This window comes from Ixodes scapularis, unplaced genomic scaffold (assembly GCF_016920785.2).
Source record: "Ixodes scapularis isolate PalLabHiFi unplaced genomic scaffold, ASM1692078v2 PGA_scaffold8__174_contigs__length_109621045, whole genome shotgun sequence".
In the NCBI taxonomy this organism is placed as follows: domain Eukaryota; kingdom Metazoa; phylum Arthropoda; class Arachnida; order Ixodida; family Ixodidae; genus Ixodes; species Ixodes scapularis.
This window is the reverse complement of record NW_024609883.1, coordinates 38,491,135-38,504,132: the sequence shown is the minus strand read 5'-3', so window position 1 is coordinate 38,504,132 and position 12,998 is coordinate 38,491,135. Positions and strand designations below refer to the sequence as shown.

At 45.2% G+C, this 12,998-nt stretch overlaps 1 protein-coding gene and 1 pseudogene across 1 annotated transcript in view; one reads left to right on the top strand and one right to left on the bottom strand.

Moving 5' to 3' along the window:
* The window catches only part of LOC8027327 (stathmin), a 91,889-nt gene that overhangs the window by 40,180 nt on the left and 38,711 nt on the right, over positions 1-12,998 (bottom strand). The gene's annotated exons all lie outside the window — the stretch shown is intronic.
* On the top strand, positions 10,562-11,282 carry LOC121833378 (annotated as a pseudogene).

The following is a 12,998-nucleotide window of genomic DNA, read 5'->3' as shown; positions in this document are numbered from 1 at the left end:
CACTTGCTGAACAAAACAAAATCTACACAAACGAGAAGAAACAAGGGGAAAGCGAGAAGATAGTTTGCATAATGGATCTCATATCACTCACCGATTGCCGGCGAACTTCTACACGTGTTGCAAAAGCATCGAAGCAAAGCCTCCTTCACCAGCTCGCTCACAATCGCCGTCGGAGGACCAAAAATAACCATATCTAAAACCTGGCGGTTATCAAAATGCTTCGCGGCACGAGCAACTTCTTCCCTACACACGCCCGCCTTCCGAACCAAACCTTTTCTCCCTGATACAATCAGCTTCCCTAAAGAGGGAAAAGTCAAGCGTTCTTTCTATTGCTGCAGCTTTGCCCACACATGCGCGCGCTCATTCACCGAACAAGCTAAGAGTCTGGGGCTACGAGACGCTGGAAATTTCTTCCTCCCCAAAAAAACTCGATGCCTTCTTTCCCTACAACGGGAAAAACAAATATTTTCCACAAAAGTCCCTTATTAGTTTCGCAGATTTACACGGCGCCACGAGCGAGAAACGAAAACGCGACGCGCGCTCACAACCAACTCCGAGCCAACTGCCGCGCCCTTGTAAAAATGGCTCCAGCGAAAAAAATAACGGGAATCCCGAACTCCCGCTTTCCCACCAAATCCCTAACCGCACTTCCCCTAACGCGCGCGCCGCCGAGCAGCATCAGCCTGGCGACAGAAACGCGAAGCTAAGCGGAAACGGCACATGAAGCGCCACTCTAGTACAGCTTTTGAAACGCGAACCTTCGCGGAAGCAGACGACAGACACGAAAAGCAATACCACCGGCGCCGACCCGAGAAACGACGCGACGCGTAGAAAAACCAAAGGCGTGTGCCTATATTTGAGAGCGTTTCCAACTGGACGATAGGGGTCACGTGGTACACGGGCCGCGTTTGCAACACAAGCAGCGAGGAGCAGATGAAAGCGTCCATTGTCCACAAGCGTCTCGAGCTTTACTCAGCCCCTTTACCTTCTATACCATTTGCCGTGCGGCCCATCTGCACAGGTTCCCGCCATTAAGTTGCAAACGCCCGCCATAGTTCGAGTTGCTCCCTCTCTTGAATCTAGGCTTCCCTGGAATCAAACGAACTAACCGGTGGCGCCACTTAGCGTGGAGAGCGCAAAGCTGCCCCCTTAATGGTTTCATTCACCTCTTCTCCCCGTCTACAGTGACGGTTTGTCTGCGTGAGAAACAGAAACAATGCCCTCGAAGGTGACGCCACACAGGTAATTAGGAGAAAGGGATTCGAGCCTGATAGCTCGTTTCACACCGCACAAGGGATGTCGACAGACGGTCGCTGGGGAAATCAAGGTGAAACCATCACTAGGGTTTATTAATGGGGGCGCGCATAGGTTTGAGATCCTGTTATGACTAGAATCTGATACCAACGTTAATAATCATTAGAAACAAAGTCTGGAACGGGCATAATTAATGGAAATGTAGGGAGCGTAAAGAAATAGCTCGTAATGGGCTATCATAAACTGCACGTGACGTCGTCGCACGATGCTGGTAGTCATTACTAGTCACTCGATCCTGGGAGAGCAGAGCCATTGCTCTCCCTGCCTGCTAACAGGACGCAAATACTAACAGACAGACACGGACGTAACGCGTTACTAGAGTCGGCGACAACTTTTCTTGGCAAGGCAGTGAAAGGTACAGGCACGCGTTCCCTTTCTCATTTTGAGCGCTGAATAAAGCTGTGCGCGGGCTCCCTTCTCCTCCCCAGAAATGCCAAGAAAAGTTGTCGCCGTGTAGAGTAACGAGTTATTTCTACCTAGTGACTTTTGGGTAACGAGTAGTGTTAGTTACTTTTTCCAGAAAAGTAACGAGTAACGTAGTCAGTTACTTGTAAAGCGAAGTAACGAGTAACGTATTTCGTTATTTTCGAGGAGCAACGTGCACAACACCGCCTAGACAGTCCCGTTTTAATTCGAACGTGAGTTTGCGACTATTGCGACAAAAGCAGATAAGCGATCCACCCCCCCCCCCCCCCCCAAAAAAAAAAGAAAAGAAAGAAAAAACAGTATAAACACGTCAGTCGAACTCCACAGCTTGGAATGTCATTTACCCAGGGAACAGAATAAGGTTCATCGTAGGAAACAGCGCGAAAAACAGACGAGGATGAAGAAGAAACACACGGGACGAGCGCTGACTATCAACTGAAATATTTTTTGATAGGAAAACATTAGAAAACGACCATACATCCGGGAGGGAAGGAACCTAGTAATAGTTCATGCGGGGCTTAATGATGTGCTCAAAGGTAGGAGCCAAAAGCTCGGAAAGCAGCTAAACATGGGAATGCGTAAGCTGAGGGACGTGTCCGAGAATAAGCACGTGGTTGTGTGCACCATTACAGAAGTTCGGGGGCAGTCCGGGGTAACGGAGAGGAGGGTTGTCGAAGCCAACAGTGTAATTAAGGGTATGAGTCGACAGCTTCGGTACGACGTAATGGAACTAAACAGGGAAGTGTACGAGGCTGGCTCCCGCCCCTTAGCAGATGACATTCACTACAATGAGGCCACGGGTTACAGGGTAGAGGACAAAATGGGCCGCACGGTGACTGCTTTTTTTTTTTTTTTTTTTGGGGGGGGGGGGGGGGGGGGAGTATCCGGGGGCACTGAAGTAACTGAAAACCCAACAAAGTCAAAGTCAGGAGAGGCACCCAGGGTTAAAAAGAGGAGAAAACGCAAGAACAGGTATAAACAAACAGCACAATCAGACATTGGATATATTAACATGCAGGGTGGTAGAAATAGGTTAAAATGGGAAGAGGTAGAGGAGCAACTGAGAAAGGAGGATTTAGTGGTGTATGGGTTTGTGGAAACACATCTCGGAGACATGGAGCAGCCACCTTGCAACCCTGACTATGTGTGGGAAGAATGCAACAGAATGGAGGGAACGAGAATGGGAGGTGGAATTGGAGCATTTATTAAGAAGAACATGAACTTTCAAAGGATCAGAAAGGAGTGCGCCAAACATTTGTGGCTGAAAGGAAAAGTCGCTGGGGAATCAACAGTCCTTGGAGTTGTTTACTTATGGACGCGGACAGGTGCTAAAGAGGAAAACAGAAAAATGATTGACTGCATATCAAGAGACACTAGTGAGCTAGGGGAAGGCTCTGAAATAATTCTTATGGGAGACATGAATCCCATATCGAGGGTCTGGATGGGTATACGGACTCAACTGGAAACATCACTAGAACTGGTGGAAAAGCATGACAGTTTTATGTAATACCAGTCAGAAGTGTGACGGGCACATAACGTGGGAAACTGGCAATCTACATTCAACTATAGATTACATACTCATGTAACACAAAATATATGGTAAGTTACAAGTAATGAAACTAGATGAAGAAGGTTCCAAAAGTCTTGGTAGTAATCACAAACGTATTAAGCTGAATTTCGTTAGAGAAGTAAATGTTAAAACTAGACAACATAATTCAAAGAAAACTTTCTGCAGCGACAAAGAGTTGGAAATAGTAGCTGAAATAATAGAGGAAGCAGTTTCAGGGCAATGGTATACAGATTGGACCTATGAGAGCCTAACTAGGCTTTTTGCTCTGGAACTAAACGAAGTTCAGAAAAAACGAAAGGTGAAGCAAGGACATAGGCCAAAAAGCTGGTGGGACAAAGAAGTGAAGCAGCGATACAAAAACGTCAGGAAGCCTCTAGAGAACACAGGTATTCCAAGCGTAGTGGGGAGTCAGAAACTGAAGTAAAAAGAAAATGGGACACTTTTATAACATGTCGCCGAGAGGCATCTAGTTTGATCAATGCGAAAATTCAGAGAAAGGGTGAGGAATAGATGAGTAATGTGAGTAAGAAAGAAAGAAACACAGCCAAGAAGTTTTGGGAGCACTTGAACTGACTCGGTGAAACAACGCGAGCTAGACAGAGGTTCATACTCTCGCATCAGGGAGATCAATTAGAGGGAGATGATGTGCTACGATATATAAGAGCAGTGATGGAGGAGAAATTTCGGGAACAAGTACATGTGTAGGATGGGAGAACCGAAGGAAGTAGCAATCCAGCTTGTGACATCGCGGATTTCGGACAAAGAGAATGGGAAAAGGCGGAACGAAGATTCCCTAGTGGCACGTCGACAGGCACAGATGGTATCCCTATCAAGCTGGTGAAGAATTTGGGTACTAAATCTAAGGCAAAACTAAGGGAGGTAGTGAGCACTATGATAACAAAAGGAAATATCCCAGATGAATGGAGGCTTAGCAAGGAAATATCCCAGATGAATGGAGGCTTAGTAGGATGAGTACGATAATAAGGGAAAGGGAGACAAGTCTGATATTAGGAATTATCGTCCCATAACCGTGACACCAGTTATTTACAGGTTGGTAATGCAGATTATAAAGAACAGAATGGACGAATGGGTAGATTGCGAGGGCATACTGGGCGAGTTACAGAATGGGTTTCGGAAACAAAGAAGGTTGGAGGAGAATATATTTTCTTACCACAGTGTATAGAAACAGCGCCAAAAGAAAACAGACAGCGCTGGCTGGTATTTCTGGATATCAAGGGTGCCTATGACAATGCGAACCAGAAACCTGTGGGACATAGTGGAGAGCTTAAACCCAGATGAAGGACTAACAGCAATATTAAGGAAGATTTACAAAGATAATAAGGTGATTATAACATGGGAAGGAAAGGCGACGGGGAAAATAGAGATAAGACGAGGCCTTAGGCAGGGGTGCCCGTTATCGCCTTTGCTGTTTATGTTGAGGATTGGGGGATAGACTGGAGAAGAGTGGGCTTGGATTCAACCTCTCATACTAAGCTAGGCCAAAAAATTCAGCAATCCTTACCGGGATTGATGTATGCGGATGATATCGTACTAATGGGTAACAACAGGACAGAGTTGCAGGAATTAATGGACATCTGTGGTAGGGAACGAGAGGAATTAGGTTTAGAATTCAGCAGTGAAAAATCAACAGTCATGATTCGTAACGATGACGAAATTGAGAGGCTGAAGATACAGAATATTACAGTTGAGAGAGCTCGTAAATACAAGTATCTAGGAGTATGGATATGTGATGGTGCAGAATATCTCAGTGAGCATGAAAAGTATATAATAGGTAAGGGCAACAGAAATGCAGCGGTAATGAAAAATAGAGCACTTTGGAATTGCAACAGGTATGAGGTGGTGAGAGATATTTGGAATGGGGTCATGGTGCCTGGCTTGACTTTTGGAAACGCAGTGCTATGCATGAAATCCGAAGTGCATGCGAGACTAGAAATAAAACAGCGCGGAGTAGGTAGACTGGCTTTGGGGGCACATTGCAAAACGCCAAACCAGGGAGTACAAGGAGACATGGGATGGGCGTCATTTGAGAGCAGGGAAGTGGTGAGCAAGATAGAATTTGAGGATCGGTTGAGGCAAATAGATGGGGACCAATGGGCACGAAAGGTTTTCAGCTATTTATACATGAGGAGCATAGACAAAGTCAGTGATGTGATTGGCCAAAGCCATTTTGGAGCACCTTTTGGAGCAGGCAGAACAGTGTTTTGGAGCAGCAAATGTAACCTTTGGAGCAACCAAAACAGTGTTTTAAAGCAGCAAAAGTTTTTTTTTTTTTTTTTTTCTTTTTGGAGCAGCGAAGACAGTGTTTCGGAGCAGCAAAAGTGACTTTTATAGCAGATATTGTTAGAATAATAAAAAAAAAAATACTTGTTTTAAGTACAGTACAAACGAAGGGCACTTTGTGTTGTGCTTTGATGTGACGCATTGTAACAGAACTTGCTGCTTTTTATTGCTGAGAGATCCCAGAAGTGTACAGTGCTGTAGGCATTGCCGAGGAATCCCGAAAAACCGCTTGCCACCGTTTTACTGGTTCCCAACGTGTCAGATTTTCGTCAAAAGTAAGCAAACGTAAAACAATGGATTGCATGCGTCCCGGCTGGTGCTTCTTTTGTGCAACCATGTTCGCATGCACGTAATTAAAGGAAACTTCGGCAGGCTTGCAGTTGCGCGTGCTTCGTCGCGCAAGCGGAGACAACAACTGTTCGATCGACACCAAAACCATGCCACTCCGCTCCGTCGCCAATTGATTCCCAAAATTGTATGCAAAATATAACTATCGAGCATACAAGAGAAAAAAAACTGTCCACCAGCGTGCTTGCCAAGCCAGCAAACAAGGTACAAGTTAAACACACACACACAGGCACGCACGCACGCACGCACGCACGCACGCACGCACGCACACGCACACACACACACGCAAAAGAACCTGAGCGCATCGATACAAGAAATAGCGAGCCAGGTTCAAGAAGTCCTTGGAGCGCTTTGAGCAACGACTGAACCCGGGACAAACAAGCGCTGTGCGGGTTCAGCGTGCAGCCTTCTTTGGTTAAGCTCACTTCTCTTCACCAACTTTCTTCTGAGGCAGAATTTTCATGTAACGGGGTCCCTCCAAGGAAAACCCACCGAAAGAAACCTAGGTAATCAATACTTCTACACAGCTGTATTTGAGTTAGAGGGATTTGTGTGATATAGACAAGAACAGGAATGTTGATGAACATACGGCGATACTTAGTTTAATTTTAAAAAGCGCCATATCTGCAGCTACGATGGCAACACCCGACGTCGCGGGACTACGGTGACTGGTCAAAATATAGTTTCCCCACGCCCGTTGCTTTCAGGAGCGAGTGTGCTTCAGCTCACAAAGGAACTCCCGCCGCGCAAAAAATGGTTTTGTTTCCCAACGTGAGGGCATGGCTGGCACCCGGCATGCTAGCGTCGGAGCATCCGGACATACCCGCGTCTGTCGTTGAAAAAAAAAAAAAAAAAAAAAAGACGCGAGACGAGACCCATGAGAGGACGAAAGCGTGAAACGTGAGACAGCGGGAAGACCATGCAAGACCGGATAAACAATTGATGCAGGGTACTTTGTGTCGGGCGGCCGCTTGCACCACATAACACACGCATGCTCCATTTCGGTACTCAGTTTAGTTTCGGTTTTGAAAGGCGACCGGTCTTTTGGAGCAGGTTTGGCGCAGATTATCTATATTGTGGCACAATGTAGCAGGATGTAGCAAAGTTAGCCCCTTGGCGCAGTTTGGCGCAATTGGCGCAGCAATCGCATCACTGCAAAGTGGAGACAGCGCACTAGGAAATTAAGAGGAAAGTTTTTAGGCTCTAGTGGAGTTACGGAAGAGCAGGTCTCAGTTGAGAAGAAAGTTGAGGCCACAGAAAGAGATTGGTGGGTAGAGGGAATGCAGACAAAGACGTCTCTGGAAGGCTATAGATTAAACAAAACAGTTATTGCCAAAGAAAGCATTTATGACAATTCTAGGGGAAGCCCATTGTTGTTTGAGGTGAGGACGGGTGTCCTGCAAACCAGAAAGTACTAGGAAATGGATAGTGTGCACTGCTTGTGGAGAGGAGGACGAGATGGCTGAGCACTCGATGCTCCGTAAAGGGCTTCATCCTATGCCTACCGAAGACAACATAGATTTAATAAAGTCATTGGGTTTTAGAGACAGCGAAGGAAAAGTAGGTTTCAAGACAGTAGAGATTACCAAGCAAAGATTAAGATAATGGTGGCAGAAAGCGAGAGAAAACTAAGTTATTTTCTTATTAACTGATGGCAAGAGGGTTCTATAGCCTCACTTTCTTTTCAGTACGGAGTGAATATAGTTTTCACGTTTAAATATTCTAAGCTTAAATGGTAAAACAAAATGGCTAGGTGGCGTAAGCTACCACCCGATCCAAAGGGCTCAGCCGGATTCATCCATCCATCCATAAGGTGGCTTCAATTTAGCTGGTTTCGGTTTCAGCGCGCTCGCTGCCGTGTTACGTCATTCTCAATTTCTTGTTTGATAGAAATCTCTTTTGTGGTACACAAACAATGATACATGGGTAATGGGCCACGTTCAAACTATGACATAGTTACGAGCCTAAGTTGTGGACGTTTTTACGAACACCTTCATCTGATCATGTTCTTCGTTTCGCCAGGTACGGCGACAGAACAACTGAATTGGGGGAGGAGGGGGGATTATCAATGTCTTCGGCCGTACGAGACATACACGCTGATACTATAGTTTCCATAAAATTAAACTAATAAAAAGATTAATGCAGACTAAGACCATAAAAAAAGCAGGTCGACAACCTGACTAACAATGTGCTGAATGGCAGAGAACAGATGAAATCGTAAGTTTAATGTTCACTGTTCGGTTTCCAAGGACACCGATTTGCGAAAACTGACAACAGGGAAACCCCCCTGTAATGATGCATGAAATGCAAAAAAAAAAAAAAAAAAGAAAGAAGCAATATTGTTCTGATCGGTTTCTCTAAGGAAAAATGTACCCAAGAGATGTTTCAATGGTTCAATCCTAGGTCGAGTATGAAATGTTTTCAACTATCAATTTTGCTAAAGTATTTATTAGCAGCATTTCACAACATTGACCTTAGGAAACTATTTGTTATTGAGAATATGAGATAAGGGACAAACCAGTTAATTAAAGTTGGATGTTTGTCGTCTACAATTTACGCAATGAAATTAATTGGCGCAAAGGAACTGACCTCCAGCAAGCTTGGCTCGAGTCAAATAGCAGGCACAACTTCATGGATCTGGGTAGAAGAACCCTTAATTGTTTGAACAGATATGCTTGTTACTTCAAGCGGCATCCAGAGTAAATCTGGCATCGGCAAAGCTGCGCTCGAATGATTTCCATGAAAACGGCCTCATTTTTGTTCTGGGAGTCGCATATTGCGCGTCATTCGTCAGGCACTCAGAAGCTGTCTTTGACACGTCTTTCACCCAAGGGCCCCAAGCCTTGTGTGTCTAAATAAATTATTTGAATTTCATATGCTACGAAAATTAAGTTACTGCAGAAGACCGAGCAGAATGTATAGTTTCTTTAAATTCATAAATAAACAGATCAAGCAGATGTTTATACTGCAAAAAGGATTCCTCCATATAATCAAAAACAACTGTTTTGGATTTGTTATGAAGGCAGAGCCCAATCCTTTCAAGAAGCACACAGTGACTCCTTGCGTTAAAGGGGTACTCCACAGGTCTCTTCATTGTCTCCTATTTGCTTGAAATTTTGCTAAACATCAAACAACAAACATCGCTAAAATAGTATCCCAAATGTTAGGTCAAAATATTCCTTTTTCGCGAAGTTGATGAATTTACAGTTTTGGACTTCACAGTGGTTTTCAAACTGGCAACAACAACAAAGTGACAGCAGTTGAAGACAGGGGTTCACTTTTTGGACTATAGAGTATTCACATGACATCAGACCGCCTTTTAATGTCGAGTCACTACACACAAGCATGGCCGCGAAAGGCCATAGCGGTTTGACGATAGGCGAGTTTGCTTTGCCATCTTTTATTTTTCACCAAGCTCACGAATAAAAGTTCCGCTTTATCTGTCGGCGGCCATGTTTGTGGGTGATGACCCAGCAAGTGAATAGACCCTATAGAAGTTCTTCCCAACGGATTCGAAGCAGTTTCATGGTGTCAAATGAATGCTTTGGAAGCTTGCTCCAGTATCTGCGCTCCAGCACGGAACAAATGATTGGCCTATTCTATTTTTAGACTACTTGCTCGACTGGCAAGCATGCCTGCCACTGACGTCACGGCACTGAAAAGTGCGCGTATATTTGAATGTTGGTTTTCGCATCAGTTTCATTTGCCGATTTTAGAATACCTATCATGAATTTCGCGATACTAAATAGCATACCAGAAAGGGTAAAGGCCGGGGAGTCAGAAAATATAGTTAGTTGAGGTAGCTCAAAAAATCTGTGGAGTACCCCTTTAACCCTTTGGAGTCATGTGTCGGGTGACCCCCGACAAAAAAATATTGAGGTTCTGGTCAAATGTCGGGGCTGCCCCGACAGGCCCATTTCTCCTTTGCGGTCAGGTGTCGGGTGCGCCCCGACAATTTACACTTGAGCCATCTGTCATCGAGAATGTAAACTAGACTTTTTTAGTTTCTTCGCCCTCCGAAAGGTGCCCCAAGTGACGCTACAGATTTTTGTTCATTTTTTTGCGAAATGCGTGGGCGGGAATAATGCGCGCCCTTTTACGAGTTCAACATGGCAGCCTTTACTCCGTCTGCATTTTACGGAAAGGCTTGTGACTCAAGTGACAGTGAATGTGATTTTAGCGGAGAAGACACCTATGATCCAAAGGAGGCCGCCGAGGTAGTCTCGGATGAGTCCTCAGAGAGTGGCGGTGACAGCACCGAGAGTGATGAGGAGACGTGCGCCGACGCCGTCGCTTCTTCAAGCTGGACACCCTACTTGGATTCAGATCAAGATTTTGAAACTCACCGTTTTACAGTACAAAATCCAGGTCCCCAAGCGGTGCGACCGAAGCCCACAAGTGAGCTCGAATACTTCCAGTCATTTTTCACCGACGTTTTGATGATTGATATCGTCAATGAGACAAACCGCTATGCCAAAGAAAAAATTGCGAAGCTTGGAGTACTTCCTTCTCAGTCACTCTGGCACTCTTGGCAGGATGTCACGCTGGACGAGTTCAAGACATTTTTAGGAGTGCTGATGAATATGGCATTGAACGAAAAACCCTGCGTGAAGGACTATTTCTCCAAAGAATGGCTGACCATGGTACTGTTCTTCACGGATGTGTTCAGTCGGACGCGCTTTCTCCAGATTTTCTGGATGTTACACGTTTCGCCACCTCAAACCCCTGCTGCTCCTGCCACCAGAGGAGGGAAAATGAAAAGGATTGTCGACTACACTGACACAAAATGCAGGGAAAATTTTGTTCCTGGACCCAAGATTGTCATCGACGAAAGCACGGTTGGCTTCAAAGGTCGCGTGCTCTTCAAGTGCTACAATCCTCAAAAGCCAACAAAATGGGGACTCAGGATTTACGTTCTTGCAGACAGTGCTACCGGCTATGTCAGCGCTCTACTACCGTACTACGACAGTGTGACTACGCAAAGTTTGATCCGGAGCGACCTTCCTTTCACAAGCCGCGTCGTCATTCACCTGGTTGACAAGGTGCTGAGCTCGGTGCAGGGAACGGGTTTTCACCTGTACACCGACAGGTACTACACATCGCCTCAACTGGCGGAAGAACTTCTGAAACTAGGAATAACGACAACTGGCACAGTGATGACAACTCGCAAAGACATGCCACCCCAGCTCAAAAAGAAAAAAATGAGGGAAGGCTCCCTACTCGCCTATCGAAAGGACGACAAGATGATGGCCCTTGCCTGGCAAGACAAGCGACAAGTGGTGATGCTGAGTACAAAGCACAACAAGGACACACAGACAATTGACAGAAGGCTTGTTGGAGGAGAAGTAACCACTGTGGAGAAACCAACTGTGGTACTCGACTACACACAGAACATGGGAGCAGTCGATCGTGCAGATCACTACTGTGCTAGCTATGCCTTCACCAGAAAGTCTGTGAAGTAGTGGCGTAAGCTATTTTTTAGGTTGCTGGAAGTGAAAGACGTCAACAGCTACATCCTCTTCTGCCTTGAAAAAATCAGCCAAGGCGAGCAAGCGCCGCGGCACCTCACGTTTCGGAAGGCATTGATAAAGGACCTTGTTGGAAATGTCCGCAGCCAGCCAAGGAAGCGGGGGCGCTCTTCCAATGGAGACTGCGAAGAGAGACTGAGTGGAAAGAACCACTTTATTTATAAACTCGATGGAAGCAAAACCAAGGACTGCGCCGTCTGCAGCGACAGAAAAACCAAGGGGCAACGGCGCGAAACAGTGTTCTACTGCAAAACCTGCACTCGTCACCCTGGCCTGCACCCTGGCACTTGCTCTGAAAAGTACCACACGCTGTGGAAGTACCGCAGCACTTCAAGAACTGAAAGCACCCAGGAGAATGCAGAGTTAGTTTCAATTGAACATATTACTAAATTAAAATAAAAACGTTAAATTTGAAGTCACTTGTTGCTTGCATCACTTTTGGTTGATTGGAGTCTTATGGCGCGAGAGCAACTAGGCCAAAATGCGCCAGGTGCATACACTATTGCAGGAAAAGGGTTAAGGAGAAGACAGAGCTATAGTAGCTGGTGATACAATAAAAGTATGAACATGAATCGTGTAAAAGATATGGATATGAATTTCAGGTAAGTATAAAAGTTATAGTCAATAAGGAATTATCTGAAAATAAAAAACATGGTGAAAGAGGAGGGGTTATAACAGGTGTAGATAGCCTGTTATTTTAAGAAATTCCAAAACTTTACTGAAAGGTACAAGAGGTTCATTTCCTAGCAAAAATTTTGGGTGAAATGGAAGATGGGATTTGAAAATAGTGGAAAAACATACTTGTCGTTTTTGATCCAAGTACCTACAGTGCCACAAAATATGTAGGACAGTCAACGTTTTGCCACAATGCTCACAGCGCGGGGTATTATCATTACAAAGTAAATATAGATGCGTTAAACGAGTGTGACCAATACGCAAGCGGCACATCAAGACCTCGTGGAACCGGTTCCTCTGGTGGGAACTCTCCCATAATCCTAAACAAGGTTTGATATTGTGTAGTTTATTGTCTGTTTCTTGATTCCATTCCAACCCCCAAAGTTCATAAATTGATTTTTTAATAACTGGTTTAAAATCCTCATAAGGTAGGCCGACCGATGCCTTTAGGCCACCATTAACAGAGGTAGCCAATCTATCTGCTGCCTCATTACCTGGAATACCTACATGGCTTGGCACCCAGCATAGTTTTATATCAAGGCCAAGTAGGAGAGCGCGATTCATTTGGACACGCGCTTGTTGAACGAGGCGATTCTTCGTAACGGTAAGAGAACATAAAGCCAGTAGAGCACTCTGGGAATCTACGAACAAAATAGCCTTCCTCACACGGTCTTCTATGATGTGTTCAAGCGTCACGAGCACAGCATAAAGCTCAGCAGTGAAAATACTTGCAACACAGTCAATACGTTTCGCTCTACTAAAGTGTTCCGAATATACTGCAGAACCTACGAAAGACGGGCTTTTGGCCCCGTCAGTAAAAAATTGCACATAGTCTT